Here is a 14,586-nt window from a genome sequence, read left to right on the forward strand (position 1 = left end):
ATAGATTATTATACCAAGTGGGTTGAGGCTTAGGCTTTAAGTGATAATAAAGCCACTTTAGCTGTGCCAAATTTTTGTATGAGTTGATTTATGACTAGATTCATTGTCTGATTAATCAAGGAAGTCATTATTAATAAAGTCATGAAGAGCTTGACTCAACATTATAACAAAGTCATGAAGAGCTTGACTTAACATTATATGAAGTCATGAAGTGGTTGACTCAACATTATATGATTATTCATTTACAAAATTAGAATGTATCCATAAGTAAATGGCCAGTCTGAATACTGCAACAAAATTTTGAAAAAAAAATCTAAAAAAGGAAATCAATGAAAATAGGATAGATTCGGAAGTGAAACTTTGTTCGGATCTATATGGGCACTCCAAAGTGCTTAGAATTCAGCCAAACGGGACACAATAGGGTACACACCTTTTCAGTGGCATACAATCTCTAAGTAAAGGCTCCCATGTAATTTGTGGTTCCCAATTTATGGTAGAAATTTCAACCAGATTATCTATAGAGGATTCTGAGGAGCACTGAATGCAACAATTACATGCTCTTATTGAAAATCAAATCTGGCATTGTCTACCATCATCTCAAAAGTTTTTTGTGGATTGGAATGTAAAGTTTGGATTTTCAAAGTTAGTAATGCAGTTATTTAGTTTAATTTCGGGATGGATCCACATCTAGGAAAGTTGAGGTGGATGTGGGATTATTGTTTCTAGTGGACTTGGAACATGAAGTTTTGAACTTAATACTTAGGATGATGTCAACCTAGCTAAAGTTGTGCATGGTTTTAGATTGAAATCTTATTTTGACATATAATTGAAAGTGTTTCCTCATATGTTATTTTTATCAAATTTTTGCATGATGAGTTCTTTATCACGTGTCACCACACATGCTTTGAATTGCGGAAAGAGTAACTTGAATGTAATTATTAATCAAGGAGGAAATTTTCATTGGTTGTTTTTGTCACAAGGTCATCTCGATTTGTGATTGTCTTAACTGTGGTGATTATGATTGTGGGTGTAAAGTGATTTCCCATTGCAACACTCGTTTATGCTTTACTTTTGCTCCATTTTCAATTTTTTTTAACGAAATGATTACCCATAGTACTACTTAATTGTCAAAAAAATCCATGGGTATTTTTATGTTTGCAAATGAGGTTACTTGGGACAAAATTATGTACACTGAGCTAGCACGCTTAGATAAAGAACCTAAACCCTAGCTCATGCAAAACAAAAACTACCCATATTTGCACTATCCAGGTATTCTAGCAAGCCCAAGCACAGTACGTCCTCTGACTTTTGCTTTAGGACAGTAGGATATGCTGCACTTTGCTAAGAAAATAAGGAATGATAGCACACTAGAAATAGTGAAGTTGAGAGAGCAGCTGCAAAAACAACAAGGATAGCAGAGGTAGTAGAACTAATCTATTCAAAAGAGACTGGAGCATGCGTTACAAATGTTTCATGAAAAGATTACATGTATGCCTATTCATCAAAAGAGATTGGAGCATGCATTACAAAAGTTTCATAAGAAGATTACGTGTGTGTAAAGAGAATGCCTTAAGGACTTGCACATGAAGAATTGAGTTGATGTGTTGAGGCCTCGTTCACAACATGAAGTCGTGAGATGAGGGTAGCATGAAGTCCTCATGAAGTCGTGAGATGAGGGTAGCATGAAGTCCTCACGAGGATTCGATATATCTCCTTTTGAGCTTGGGGAAGTCAATAGTCACACGAACCCATATATCAAGGTGAGAGAAAAGGTGTTTAGTGTTGTGCATGGTAGTGAGCACATAGAATTAGCATAATGGTACATTTCTTTATGCCAAAACGATGAAGGTCACGAGGTGACGACATTTTTTTTAAATAAAAATTTAAGGAGTTTTGTATTATTAGTATCGATAAGATACAGCAAGCACTTCTTGGGTGTACAGGAAGGAATGTATACGCTATGGCACGTCATTAGAAGTTGTGTCCTGAATGCCATATGGGAAAACAGGAATGCGGCAAGAGCCCATCAAGGCGCTGGTAGGATCATTTCTAGCTCAAGACAATTTGTGAAAGAGCTCCCTTTAGAAGCTTAGAAGCTAGCCACAGATATTGGTAGTAAGATAAGATCAGTCACTGCTAAACTTCTTGGTAAGAAGCTAAGTAAACTGAAGATGTAACCCCTGGTGTCTGTCGACATTCTCTTGATGCGTGATGATTCCCATTGAACCATAGTGGGATCTTGATTTTGTAGAACCATTCAAACTTCGTGCTCACACCAAGGTGGCAATAATTATATTCTAGTGGCAATAGATTATTATACCAAGTGGGTTGAGGCTTAGGCTTTAAGTGATAATAAAGCCACTTTAGCTATGCCAAATTTTTGTATGAGTTGATTTATGACTAGATTCATTGTCTGATTAATCAAGGAAGTCATTTTTAAAATAAATTTATGAAGAGCTTGACTCAACATCATAACAAAGTCATGAAGAGCTTGACCTAACACATTATATCAAGTCATGAAGTGATTGACTCAACATTATATGATTATTCATTTACAAAATTACAATGTATCCACAAGTAAATGGCCAGTCTGAATACTACAACAAAATTTTGAAAAAAAAATCTAAAAAGGGAAATCAATGAAAATAGGACAGATTCGGAAGTGAAACTTCGTTCGAATCTATATGGGCACTCCAAAGTGCTTAGATTCATAGCCAAATGGGACACAATAGGGTACACACCTTTTTAGCGGCATACAATCTCTAAGTAAAGGCTCCCATGTAATTTGTGGTTCCCAATTTATGGTAGAAATTTCAACCAGATTATCTATAGAGGATTCTGAGGAGCACTGAATGCAACAATTACATGCTCTTATATTGAAAATCAGATCTGGCATTGTCTACCATCATCTCAAAAGTTTTGTGGATTGGAATGTAAAGTTTGGATTTTCAAAGTTAGTAATGCAGTTCTTTAGTTTAATTTCGGGATGGATCCACATCTAGGAAAGTTGAGGTGGATGTGGGATTATTGTTTCTAGTGGACTTGGAACATGAAGTTTTGAACTTAATACTTAGGATGATGTCAACCTAGCTAAAGTTGGGCATGGTTTTAGATTGAAATCTTATTTTGAAATATAATTGAAAGTGTTTCCTCATATGTTATTTTTATCAAATTTTTGCATGATGAGTTCTTTATCACGTGTCACCACACATGCTTTGAATTGCAGAAAGAGTAACTTGAATGAAATTATTAATCAAGGAGGAAATTTTCATTGGTTGTTTTTGTCACAAGGTCATCTCGATTTGTGATTGTCTTAACTGTGGTGATTATGATTGTGGGTGTAAAGTGATTTCCCATTGCAACACTCGTTTATGCTTTACTTTTGCTCCATTTTCAATTTTTTAAACGAAATGATTACCCATAGGACTACTTAATTGTCAAAAAAATCCATGGGTATATTTATGTTTGCAAATGAGGTTACTTGGGACAAAATTATGTACACTGAGCTAGCACGCTTAGATAAAGAACCTAAACCCTAGCTCATGCAAAACAGAAACTACCCATATTTGCAGTATCCAGGTATTCTAGGAATGCGGCAAGAGCCCATCAAGGCGCTGGTAGGATCATTTCTAGCTCAAGACAATTTGTGAAAGAGCTCCCTTTAGAAGCTTAGAAGCTAGCCACAGATATTGGTAGTAAGATAAGATCAGTCACTGCTAAACTTCTTGGTAAGAAGCTAAGTCACTGCTGAACTTCTTGGTAAGAAGCTAAGTAAACTGAAGATGTAACCCCTGGTGTCGACATTCTCTTGATGCGTGATGATTAATTGGTAAGAAGCTAAGTAAACTGCCTGGTGTCGACATTCTCTTGATGCGTGATGATAAATGGGCAAGGTTTGTTTGCATATAAAGGTGCAAACGGAGGTACGGTTGAAGCGGCTCGGCGCCTCCCCATGGGAACCTGAGGCTAGAGCCTGAGCTCCCATTCCATGTTTCCCTTTGGAACCTTAGGCTAAACGAGGATTAGCACTAGCGGTTGACCGCCCCGCATTGCGTGCGGACCTGGCCTTGAGATCCCGTGAGGGTTGCGATGTTGCCCATCTTAATCATGGCTGCTGCAAAGTCCCGAAAGAAGGTGGCCTGGTTGTCGGCGTAGCCGGCGACCTGGTCGTGGGTGGCTCCGGGCGTGGAGTAGAGCACCTCGTCGGAGTGGAGCAGGCCCCGGCCCTTGAGGAGGTTGGTGTAGTAGCGGTTGTCGAAGAGGGTGGGCGTGCCCACGTCCAAGTTGACGAAGGCGCTGGAGGCAGAAGGGCACTGGAGGAGCAAGGAGTCACGGTAGGACGAGGCCAGGGCCGTGGGGTCGTCGACGGTAGTGGGCGGCTGCAAGCGGGAGCTGAAGGTGGCGCAGTTGGCCTTGCCGATGGTGTGGCCTCCGGACAAGGCCACCATGTCGCTGGCGGAGAGGCCCACGGCGGCGAAGTTGGCTACCAGATCGCTGACGTTGAAGTTGAAGCCGGGGAGGAACTGGTTGGCGAGGGAGCGGTTGGCGGAGAGCCCGTCGCGCCGTCCCAGCAGCACGCGGTAGAAGGGGCCGCTACTCACAAGGACGGAGTCGCGGGCGGCCATGGCCAGCACGTCCGCACAGGAGACCACTCCCGGACACTGGCGCTCCAGCGCGGCCTTGATATCGTCCACCACGTGGAAGCCCCGGAGGGAGTTGTTGTTCGGGCGGGCCTCCTGCTCCCCCTCCAGGACGCCCGGGATGCTCTTGAGCAGCAGCGAGCCGTCGCAACCCTGCACGAAGCAGTCATGGAAGTGGAGGCGCAGCAGCGAGCCCGCCATGCGCGCCTCTGTGGCCACCGCATTTTGCACCACCTCTCTCACAATCGACTCCGCGTTGGGACAGCTGCGATCGTAAAAGGCAACGCTTAGACCTAGTGGTACTGCCGGGCCCCTTAATCCATGCGCCGCGGCGCTCACGAGCGACCAGCTGCAAACTAGTGTGAGGATGAGGCTCGTCGCTGAGTGCAGCATATTCTTGAGTGGGCTGCTGGTGGAGAATGACGTAAAAGAGATCCGACGTAAAAGCGGACCCCGAGTCTCTTCCCTTTATACCTTCACCCCTCATGAGCGGCATGCATGCACCATCCACCTCAGCCAGAGAGTGGTCAGAGTAGCGCGTGCGTGTACTCCATCCACCATCCACCTCATGAGCGGCATGCATGCACCATCCACCTCAGCCAGAGAGACCGCTTCCAACTTCCACGCAGCCATCTATATATATATATATATGCCGTCCACATCCATATATATATATATATATCTATATATATATATATATGACGTTAGCAAACGGCGAAGACTCGTCCATTGACAAATTCGCAGCTCGAGGCTAAAAGGTGTTTAACAAAAAGCGGAAGCTTTTTTTTTTTGGGGGGGGGGGGGGGGTAAGCCTACCATTCCCACTCCTCGATCCAAGGCGTCGTATTTTCTTTGAAAGATCTCTCTTACCCTGTGTACTTAATTAATGTAAAAATTTTGAAGCTATGTAATTATTGTAGAGAGAAAAAATGCGTAAAGCGTATTTTGCATTTATAGGTAAACAAACTCTTCTCAAAGCTTTAACAATAATTTCTTTTAGTTGGAAAACATTAAGAATAATTAAGAAATATCAGGGTCCGCATGTTCGAGAAAATTAAATAAGGCCTCGAGGGCCTATGTGCACATGTTGTGAGTGGACCCCAGTATTATTAAGGTAAAAATTTAAAGATGAGTGAATTTTGAAAAATGGAGGCCAAAAATAGATTGAGTACGTGCCATTTTCCCTGTCGTAAGAGTATTGAGCCAAAAATAGTAAGGCTTTCCTTGTTAAATAGAGCGATTAACCCTGTGTAGGTGTTGTGTGTGCACCATTATTAAATTAAATTTGGCAAAGGAGGGTAAAATGACTAAGGCTGGCAAAACCAAGGGTGGAATTGGGTAGGTCGTAAGCCATTTGTGGGATGTGGGAAGTGGGCCAAAACTGGATGGCGTGGTCTCCCCTATTAGTTAACTTTGGTAAAACTTAAAGGCACATGCATATCTGAAGGCTCACTCTAGCCCACAATTTGACTAATGCATGGCCCACAAAAATCTTGAGTAAACTGAGCCGTGAGGAGTGCCTAGAATTCACTTTAGTTTAGTGTAGTTTTATGGTAGGCTAACCATACACTTGGCAAAGGTAGTTGGGCATGTAAAACCTACACACTTGATAGCTCCTAGTTCAGCCCTACAACCATGCCTGAAATTTGCAACCCTGCCTTGGGCTTCAAACTTTACGGAATTGATTGCATTCCCCCCCACATAAAGAATCCACATGTCTCTCTCAAACTAGGGATATTCTTGCACTAAGTTCTCCTCTTTCTCTCCCATATGGCATTTTATGTTGGAAAGAATCTCCACTTGATTAAGTATTCCCATAATATCCTATTTCCACTTGTCAATGATGATGAAGAGACAATAGCTTTATTACTAAATAGTATGCTTGAAGAATATGACAATATTGTAACTACACCTCTGAATGTTTTGCATCTAAAAATTCAAGATGTGGAGTCCTCTCTTATGGGAGGATATAAAAAGAAGCACCTATGACATGAAGTCTATGAGGTGGATCAAGCATATCTCACGCAAAAGAAGAATGGAGAACCTCCTCAATGCAATCATTATGGTAGGATTGGCCATCTCACAACGAATTGTTATCACAAGGATAAACCAAATCTCCAATGCACAGCATTTGGAAAGCTGGGACATCTTGTAGAAAAATGCTATAACAACAAGGATGAAGAAAACATTGCTAGCACCTCTACAGTTCAAGCAAAAAGTGCACTATGCAACCATGTAAACGCCTCGTATGATGATGAAGATGAATCATGGGCTTTTTAAAGGCATGTAATGATCTACATTTTCGATATATAAATCACCTATAACCACCTATACTGTAGGTTATGTGACATGTCTATGTCCACATTATCTCTCACTTGGCCATGTAGCCCTCAAAGGGGAGATTGATGGGAGTGTTGGGTCCCCATGCCCAACTCATGATAGTGCACATGAGGCACTATGTTTCATGTAGTTATGATGGGGCTTTGGAGGGATATGCTATGCTTAGAAAATACCTAGGACCATGCATTTTTATTTCATGTAGATCTATGCTCATAGGAGCTATGTTCAATGTATAGATCAAGGAGGGTGTTGGATATGCTCCATCACATGAACATATAAACATCCCCTTGGTAGAGTTCAAATTCAAAGGTCATTACGGTATTAATATTGGCCCTTTTCACCAGGGATTTTATATTCACGTGATCACAAGATTTTTTTTGTTAATAACACTTGTGAACATGTTATTAACATGTTCACATGTTTTCATGTTCTCAAAATAGCAGGTTACCAGTGACCTGGTAACCTGCCGAAGCCCGCCGGGCTTTTTGTTTTCCCGGCGGGCCCGCCGGGAAATTCCATTTTCCCGGCGGGAAAAAAAGTTAAAAAAAATGGTCAAAATATATTCATGTTCACAGTCATTCCTACCATTTTTGGGCCTTCTGGACTCATTTATGATGTCAAAAGTTCAAAATTCTTTGTACAAAAAAAGTTATCTCTAAATTTATCACCTTAAGCTCGATTACCATCAATTAGATCTTATTATACTTTCAATTGAGTCTTATTGACATCAATTAATATCCAATTGAGTCCAATTGGTATCAATTAAGTCTAATTGGGTGTCAATTGATTGATTGGGCTCAATTGACATCAATTGACACCCCATTGGACTCAATTGGGCTTAATTGGATTCAATCAATTGACACCCAATTGGACACAACTGGGCTTAATTGGACTCAATTGACATCGATTAACACCCAATTGATGTCAATTGAGCTCAATTGACATCAATCCTAGTCAATTGATATCCAATTGATGCCAATTGAGCCGAATTGACACCAATTGCACTCAATTGGTACCCAATTGATGTCAATTGAGTCCTCAATTAACATCAATTAACACCCAATTGACATCAACTAATACCCAATTGAGTCAAATTGATATCAATTAAGTATAATTGGGTGTCAATTAATCAATTCGACTCAATTGATATCAATTGACATCCAATTGGACTCAATTGACATCAATTGGGTGCCAATTGAGTCCAAGTGACACCCAATTGATATCAATTGCATCCAATTGGGCTTAATTGACATCAATTCACACCTAATTGATGTCAATTGAGTCCAATCCGGTTCAATTCACACCCAATTGATGTCAATTGGGCTCAATTGACATCCAATTGATGTTAATTGGACTCAATTGACATCAATTAACACCCAATTGATGTCAATTGAGCTCAATTGACATCAATCGTAGTCAATTGACACCCAATTGATGCCAATTGAGCTTAATTGATATTAATTACACTCAATTGGCACCCAATTGATATCAATTGAGTCTGATTAGACTCAATTAATATCAATTAATATCTAATTAAGTCTAATTGATATCAATTAATACCTAATTGAGTCAAATTGATATCAATTAAGTCTAATTGGATGTCAATTGATCAATTGGGCTCAATTGGTACCAATTGACATCCAATTGGACTCAATTGACATCAATTGGGTGCCAATTGAGTCCAAGTGACACCCAATTGATATCCATTGCATCCAATTGGGCTCAATTGACATCAATTCACACCTAATTAATGTCAATTGAGTCCAATCACGTTCAATTCACACCCAATTGATGTCAATTGGGCTCAATTGACACCCAATTAACTCAGCCCAATTGATATCAATTGAGTCTAATTCAAACTCAATTGAGTCTAATTACATCTAATTGGACTCAAGTGACATCAATTAACACCCAATTGATGTCAATTAAATTGAATTAACATCAATTAACACCCAATTGATGTCAATTCAGCTCAATTGACATCAATCGTAGTTAATTGACACCCAATTGATGTTAATTGAGCCAAATTGGGCTTAATTGACATCAATTGCACTCAATTGGCACCCAATTAATGTCAATTGAGACTCAATTCACATCAATTAACATCCAATTGAGTTCAATTGACATCAATTAATACCCAATTGAGTCAAATTGATATCAATTAAGTCTAATTGGGTGTCAATTGATCAATTGGGCTCAATTGATATCAATTGACATCCAAGTGGACTCAATTGACATCAATTGGGTGCCAATTGAGTCCAATTGACACCAAATTGATATCAATTGCATCCAAGTGGGATCAATTGACATCAATTCACACCTAATTGATGTTAATTGAGTCCAATTAGGTTCAATTTACACCCAATTGATGTGAATTGGGCTCAATTGATACCCAATTGATATCAATTTAGCTTAATTGATACCTAATTGATATCAATTGGACTCGATTGACATTAATTAACACCCAATTGATGTTAATTGAGCTCAATTGACATCAATTGTAGTCAATTGATACCCAATTGATGTCAATTAAGCCAAATTAGGCTTAATGGACATCAATTACACTCAATTAGTACCTAATTGATGTCAATTGAGTCTAATTGAGCTCAATTAACATCAATTAGCATCCAATTGAGTCTAATTGATATCAATTAACACCTAATTGAGTCAAATTGATATCAATTAAGTCTAATTGGGTGTCAATTGATCAATTGGGCTCAATTGATATCAATTGACATCCACTTGGACTCAATTGACATCAATTGGGTGCCAATTGAGTCTAATTGACACCCAAGTGATATCAATTGCATCGAATTGGGCTCAATTGACATCAATTCACACCTAATTGATATCAATTGAGCCCAATTGATATTAATTGAGTCTAATTCACACCCAATTGAGTCCAATTGCATCTAATTGGACTCGATTGACATCAATAAACACCCAATTGATGTCAATTAAACTCAATTAATATCAATAAACACCCAATTGATATCAATTGACTCCAATTGGGTTTAATTGATATCAATTGACTCCAATTGGGTTTAATTGACACCCAATTGATGTCAATTAAGTCCAAATAGATACAATTAGGCTCAATTGACACCTAACTGATGTCAATTGAGTCCAATTGGATTCAATTGAGTCCAATTGGGTTAAATTGGATGCAATTAGGCTTAATTGATGTCAATTGAATTAAATTGGATGCAATTTGCCCAATTGATGTCAATTGAGTTCAATTGGATGCAATTAGGCTCAATTGACACCTAATTGATGTCAATTGAGTTCAATTCATACCCGTTGTGTCCAATTGAGCTCAATTAACACCCAATTGATGTCAATTGGGCTCAATTAACATCAGTTAATACCCTTTTGAGTCCAATTGATGTCAATTGAGTCCAATTGGGTGTCAATTGATATCAATTGAGCCCAATTGATCAATTAATACCCAATTAGACTTAATTGATATCAATTGGACTCAATTCATTCAATTTAGCATCAATTATAATCAGTTGACACCCAATTGATATTAATTGACATCAATTAGGTGTTAATTGATGTCAATTAAGCCCATGTGATATCAATTGTGTGTCAATTGAATCTAATTGATGTCAATTGAGCCCAATTGACATCAATTGTGTGTCAATTGATACACAATTAGCTTCAATTGGGCTCAATTGACATCAATTGACACCCAATTGATGTCAATTAGGCTCTATTGACACCCAATTAGACTCAATTTGACTCAATTGACATCAATTGACACCCAATTAGACTCAATTTAGCTTAATTAAGTTTAATTGAACTCAATTAGACTCAATTGATATCAATTGACACCCAATTATACTCAATTTGACTCAATTGACACCCAATTAGACTCAATTTTACTCAATTGAGTCTAATTGACATCAATTGACATCAATTGGGTGTCAATTGACACCCAATTGATGTGAACTGATGTGAATTGAGCTCAATTGCATCGAATTAGGCTCAATTGACATCAATTGACACCCAATTAATATCAATTGATGTGAATTGATGTCAATTGAGCTCAATTGCATGGAATTAGGTTTAATTGACACCCAATTAATATCAATTGAGTGCAATTGAGCCCAATTCAGCTCAGTTGTAATCAATTGACACCCAATTGATGTCAGTTGCATCCAATTTGGCTCAATTGAAACCCAACTGATGTAAATTGAGTCCAATTGATGTTAATTGGCACCCAATTGATGTCAATAAGGTTCAATTGATGTTAATTGACTCCCAATTGATGTCATTTACATCCAATTGAGCTCAATTGATACCCAAATTATCCAATTGAAGTCAATTAGACTTAATTGACTTCAATTGTGTTAATTGGATATTAATTGATATCAATTAACACCCAATTGCTATCAATTGAGTCTAATTCGGCTTAATTGACACTCAATTTACATCCAATTGGGCGTGAATTGAGCTCAATTGTATCATATTAGGCTCAATTGACATCAATTGACACACAATCGATCACACAATTGAGTGCAATTGAGCCCAATTGATATCAATTATGATCAATTGACACCCGATTGATGTTAATTGCATCCTATTGGGCTCAATTGAGCACAATAGGATGCAATTAACACCCAATTGAGTGTCAATTGAGTGCAATTGAGCCCAATTGAGCTCAATTGATATCAATTGACACCCAATTGATGTCAACTGAGCTCAATTGAGCTTAATTGATATCAATTGACACCCAATTGATGTCAACTGAGCTCAATTGAGCTTAATTGACATTAATTGTAATAAATTAACACCCAATTGAAGTCAATTGGACTTAATTAATATCAATTAACATCCAATTATTATCAATTGAGTCCAATTCGACTCAATTGATACTTAGTTTACACCCAATTTATGCAAATTGGGTGTAAATTGGGCTCAATTGCGTCGAATTAGGCACAATTGACATCAATTGACACCCAATTAATAGTAAATCAAGTGTAATTGAGTCCAATTGGGCTCAATTGAGTGCAATGATGTCATGGACAATTGAGTCAATTGATGTAAGTATAGTTAGATTTAATTGGTGTGTCAATTGAACTTAAGGCCAGCAAATTATACAAAACTTTTTCTGTGCCAAGAATTTTGAACTTTTGACATCATAAATGAGTCCAGAAGGCCCAAAAATGGTAAGAATGACTGTGAAATGAATTTTTTATTTTTTTTATTTTTTTATTTTTTTATTTTTTTAATTTGTCCGCCGGGAAAATGGGTTTTCCCGGCGGGCCCGCCGGGAAATGTACATTTTCCCGGCGGGATTACTGGCAGAGAAGGTTTTTGTAGGTCATAAAAAATGCCCGTGAATATACATTGTGATCACAAGAATTTTTATGTTAACAACAGGTTTTGTTAACGTGATCACGAAATTGTGAAGACGTTAATGAAATCCCTGCTTTTCACTCTTGTAAAACAAGGTCTCAAAGCAACCATAATCAACATGCCTACATCAACCTTCTTTGGAGATATCGTTCGAGAGGAAAGAGGTGGAGATAATCATGGAGGTAATGTAGGAGGGGATTATGGAGAAAGATTAGTACCTAATCACCAATTAATCTCATGTACCGAGAGCCTATTTGAGAGGCATCGAACTAATGGAATCAAGCATCTCTATTTTTTATCATTTGCAGTGTTATTATCATTAATGCTAATCACTATTATCAACCTTGGAGAAAGATTAGCACCTAATCTCCAGTTAATCTCATATACACGGAGCCTATTTAAGCGGCATCGAACTAATGGAATCAAGCATCTCTAAGGGTGTGTACACACTAAAGTGGTGTGTAAACACTAAAGGTGTGTACACCACCCTCTTATTAAGAGAGTGACGTGTAAACACTATACGTGTGTACACGGTCTTATTTTAAGAGAACATAAAATTTGGCCTTGGTGCCTATATAAATCATTGTTCATGGTGGAAGCACACTATAGGTGTGTAAACACTATAGTGGGGTGTAAACACACCTATAGTGTCTACACTATAGGTGTGTACACGCTATAGTGGTGTGTAACCACTAAAGGTGTGTACACCGCCCTCTTATTAAGAGGGTGGTGTGTAAACATCATATGTGTGCACACCACATCTTATTAAGAGGGTGATGTGTAAACACTATAAGTGTGTACACCCTCTTATTAAGAGAACATAAAATAGGGCCTTGGTGCCTATATAAATCATTGTTCATGGTGTAATCTTTTTCTATAATTGGTTGGTGCATGTCTCTCTTCCTCTTAATCTATCTATCTCTTTATCTATGTGAGAACCATTAGTAGTTAAGGGATAATGGGCTCTCTATGCCTACATTGAGTATCCTTGTCGATATCAGAGAGTACCTCCATATACTAGTTGAAGTTGGAGATGGCCTTAAGAAGTGACTTAGTTTATAGTTTACTTCCATATGACCCTATGGGTTTTAAATTTCAACCACCTCTAGGATGAGGTAAGGTACGCCTCTCTCTCATAATGGAAGTCTCTCTCTCTCTCTCTCTCTCTCTCTCTCTCTCTCATGGAATAAGACTCTGCCCCCAAGCCTCATGTCATGAGCAGTTAGCACAGGTGAGGTAAGGTACGCCTCTAGGATGAGATAAGGTACGCCTCTCCCTCATAATGGAAGGCTCTCTCTCTCTCTCTCTCTCTCTCTCTCTCATGGAATAAGACTCTGGCCCAAGCCTCATGTCATTTGCCATGCATAGGTGCTAGCAAATCATCTAGGTGAGCAGTTGCATTTAACTTAGAAATTATAAAAATAGGAAAGAGACTATACATATATATAAAAAGTGTGCAAAGATAAGTGTGATTTTATCCTAGACGAGAGGGTGCATGCAAGCAAGGAGGGGAAAAGTCATTAATGATGTGCTAGCCATGGTGGCAAAACACAAGGCAAGCAAGGCATCGTTGAAGTATAGCCTTGTGCTGTGCAACACACAAGGCAAGCAAGGCATTGTTGAAGACTGGCCTATACAACACACAAGGCATTATTGAAGACCAGCCTCATGCTGTGCAACACACAAGGCTAGCAAGGCATCATTGAAAAATTACCTCGTGCTATGCATAACACAAGGCAAGCATGACAGGTGATCATTGTCTACCCGCGATGCGGGTAAGTCAGTGCTCATGAACGATGGTAACACATGACAACAAGACATCGTTGAAGGGTTGGCCACAACTTGCAAGGCATTCTGACACAATAGCAACAACATGGAAAGGCTGCAAAAACAAAAGTGCATGCAACCAAGGTGGTTGGTTATGACAAAGATGGTGGTTTTGTTAAAGGGCTAGCTGACTGCAAGAAGGCATCACATGGCTACAAAAAGGCATCACATGGTGCAAGGTATCATCACATGGCTACAAAAAGGCATCACATGGTGCAAGGTATCATGCACAACAACAGATTGTATGGGAGAGTAAACAAAGCAAGGCGGGTGATCATTGATGTGGCTTTACAAGAAAATGTCACACACAATGCAACCCTAGTAATTTGAATGGCAAAAGCAAGGCTAGAGAATGTAGTTGCTCATGGCTTGCATAAGGCTGGAAAGGTGGCATCAAGGGCTAAAGCAAGGTAGT

General features: G+C 39.0%; 1 pseudogene; it reads right to left on the bottom strand.

The window, feature by feature from the left end:
- Positions 1-4,028: 4,028 nt before the first annotated feature.
- Positions 4,029-4,841, bottom strand: LOC147636510 (peroxidase 70 pseudogene; annotated as a pseudogene).
- Positions 4,842-14,586: the final 9,745 nt, after the last annotated feature.

This window comes from Cibotium barometz, chromosome 8, assembly GCF_041138505.1.
Source record: "Cibotium barometz isolate CiBa-2024 chromosome 8, ASM4113850v1, whole genome shotgun sequence".
NCBI lineage: Eukaryota > Viridiplantae > Streptophyta > Polypodiopsida > Cyatheales > Cibotiaceae > Cibotium > Cibotium barometz.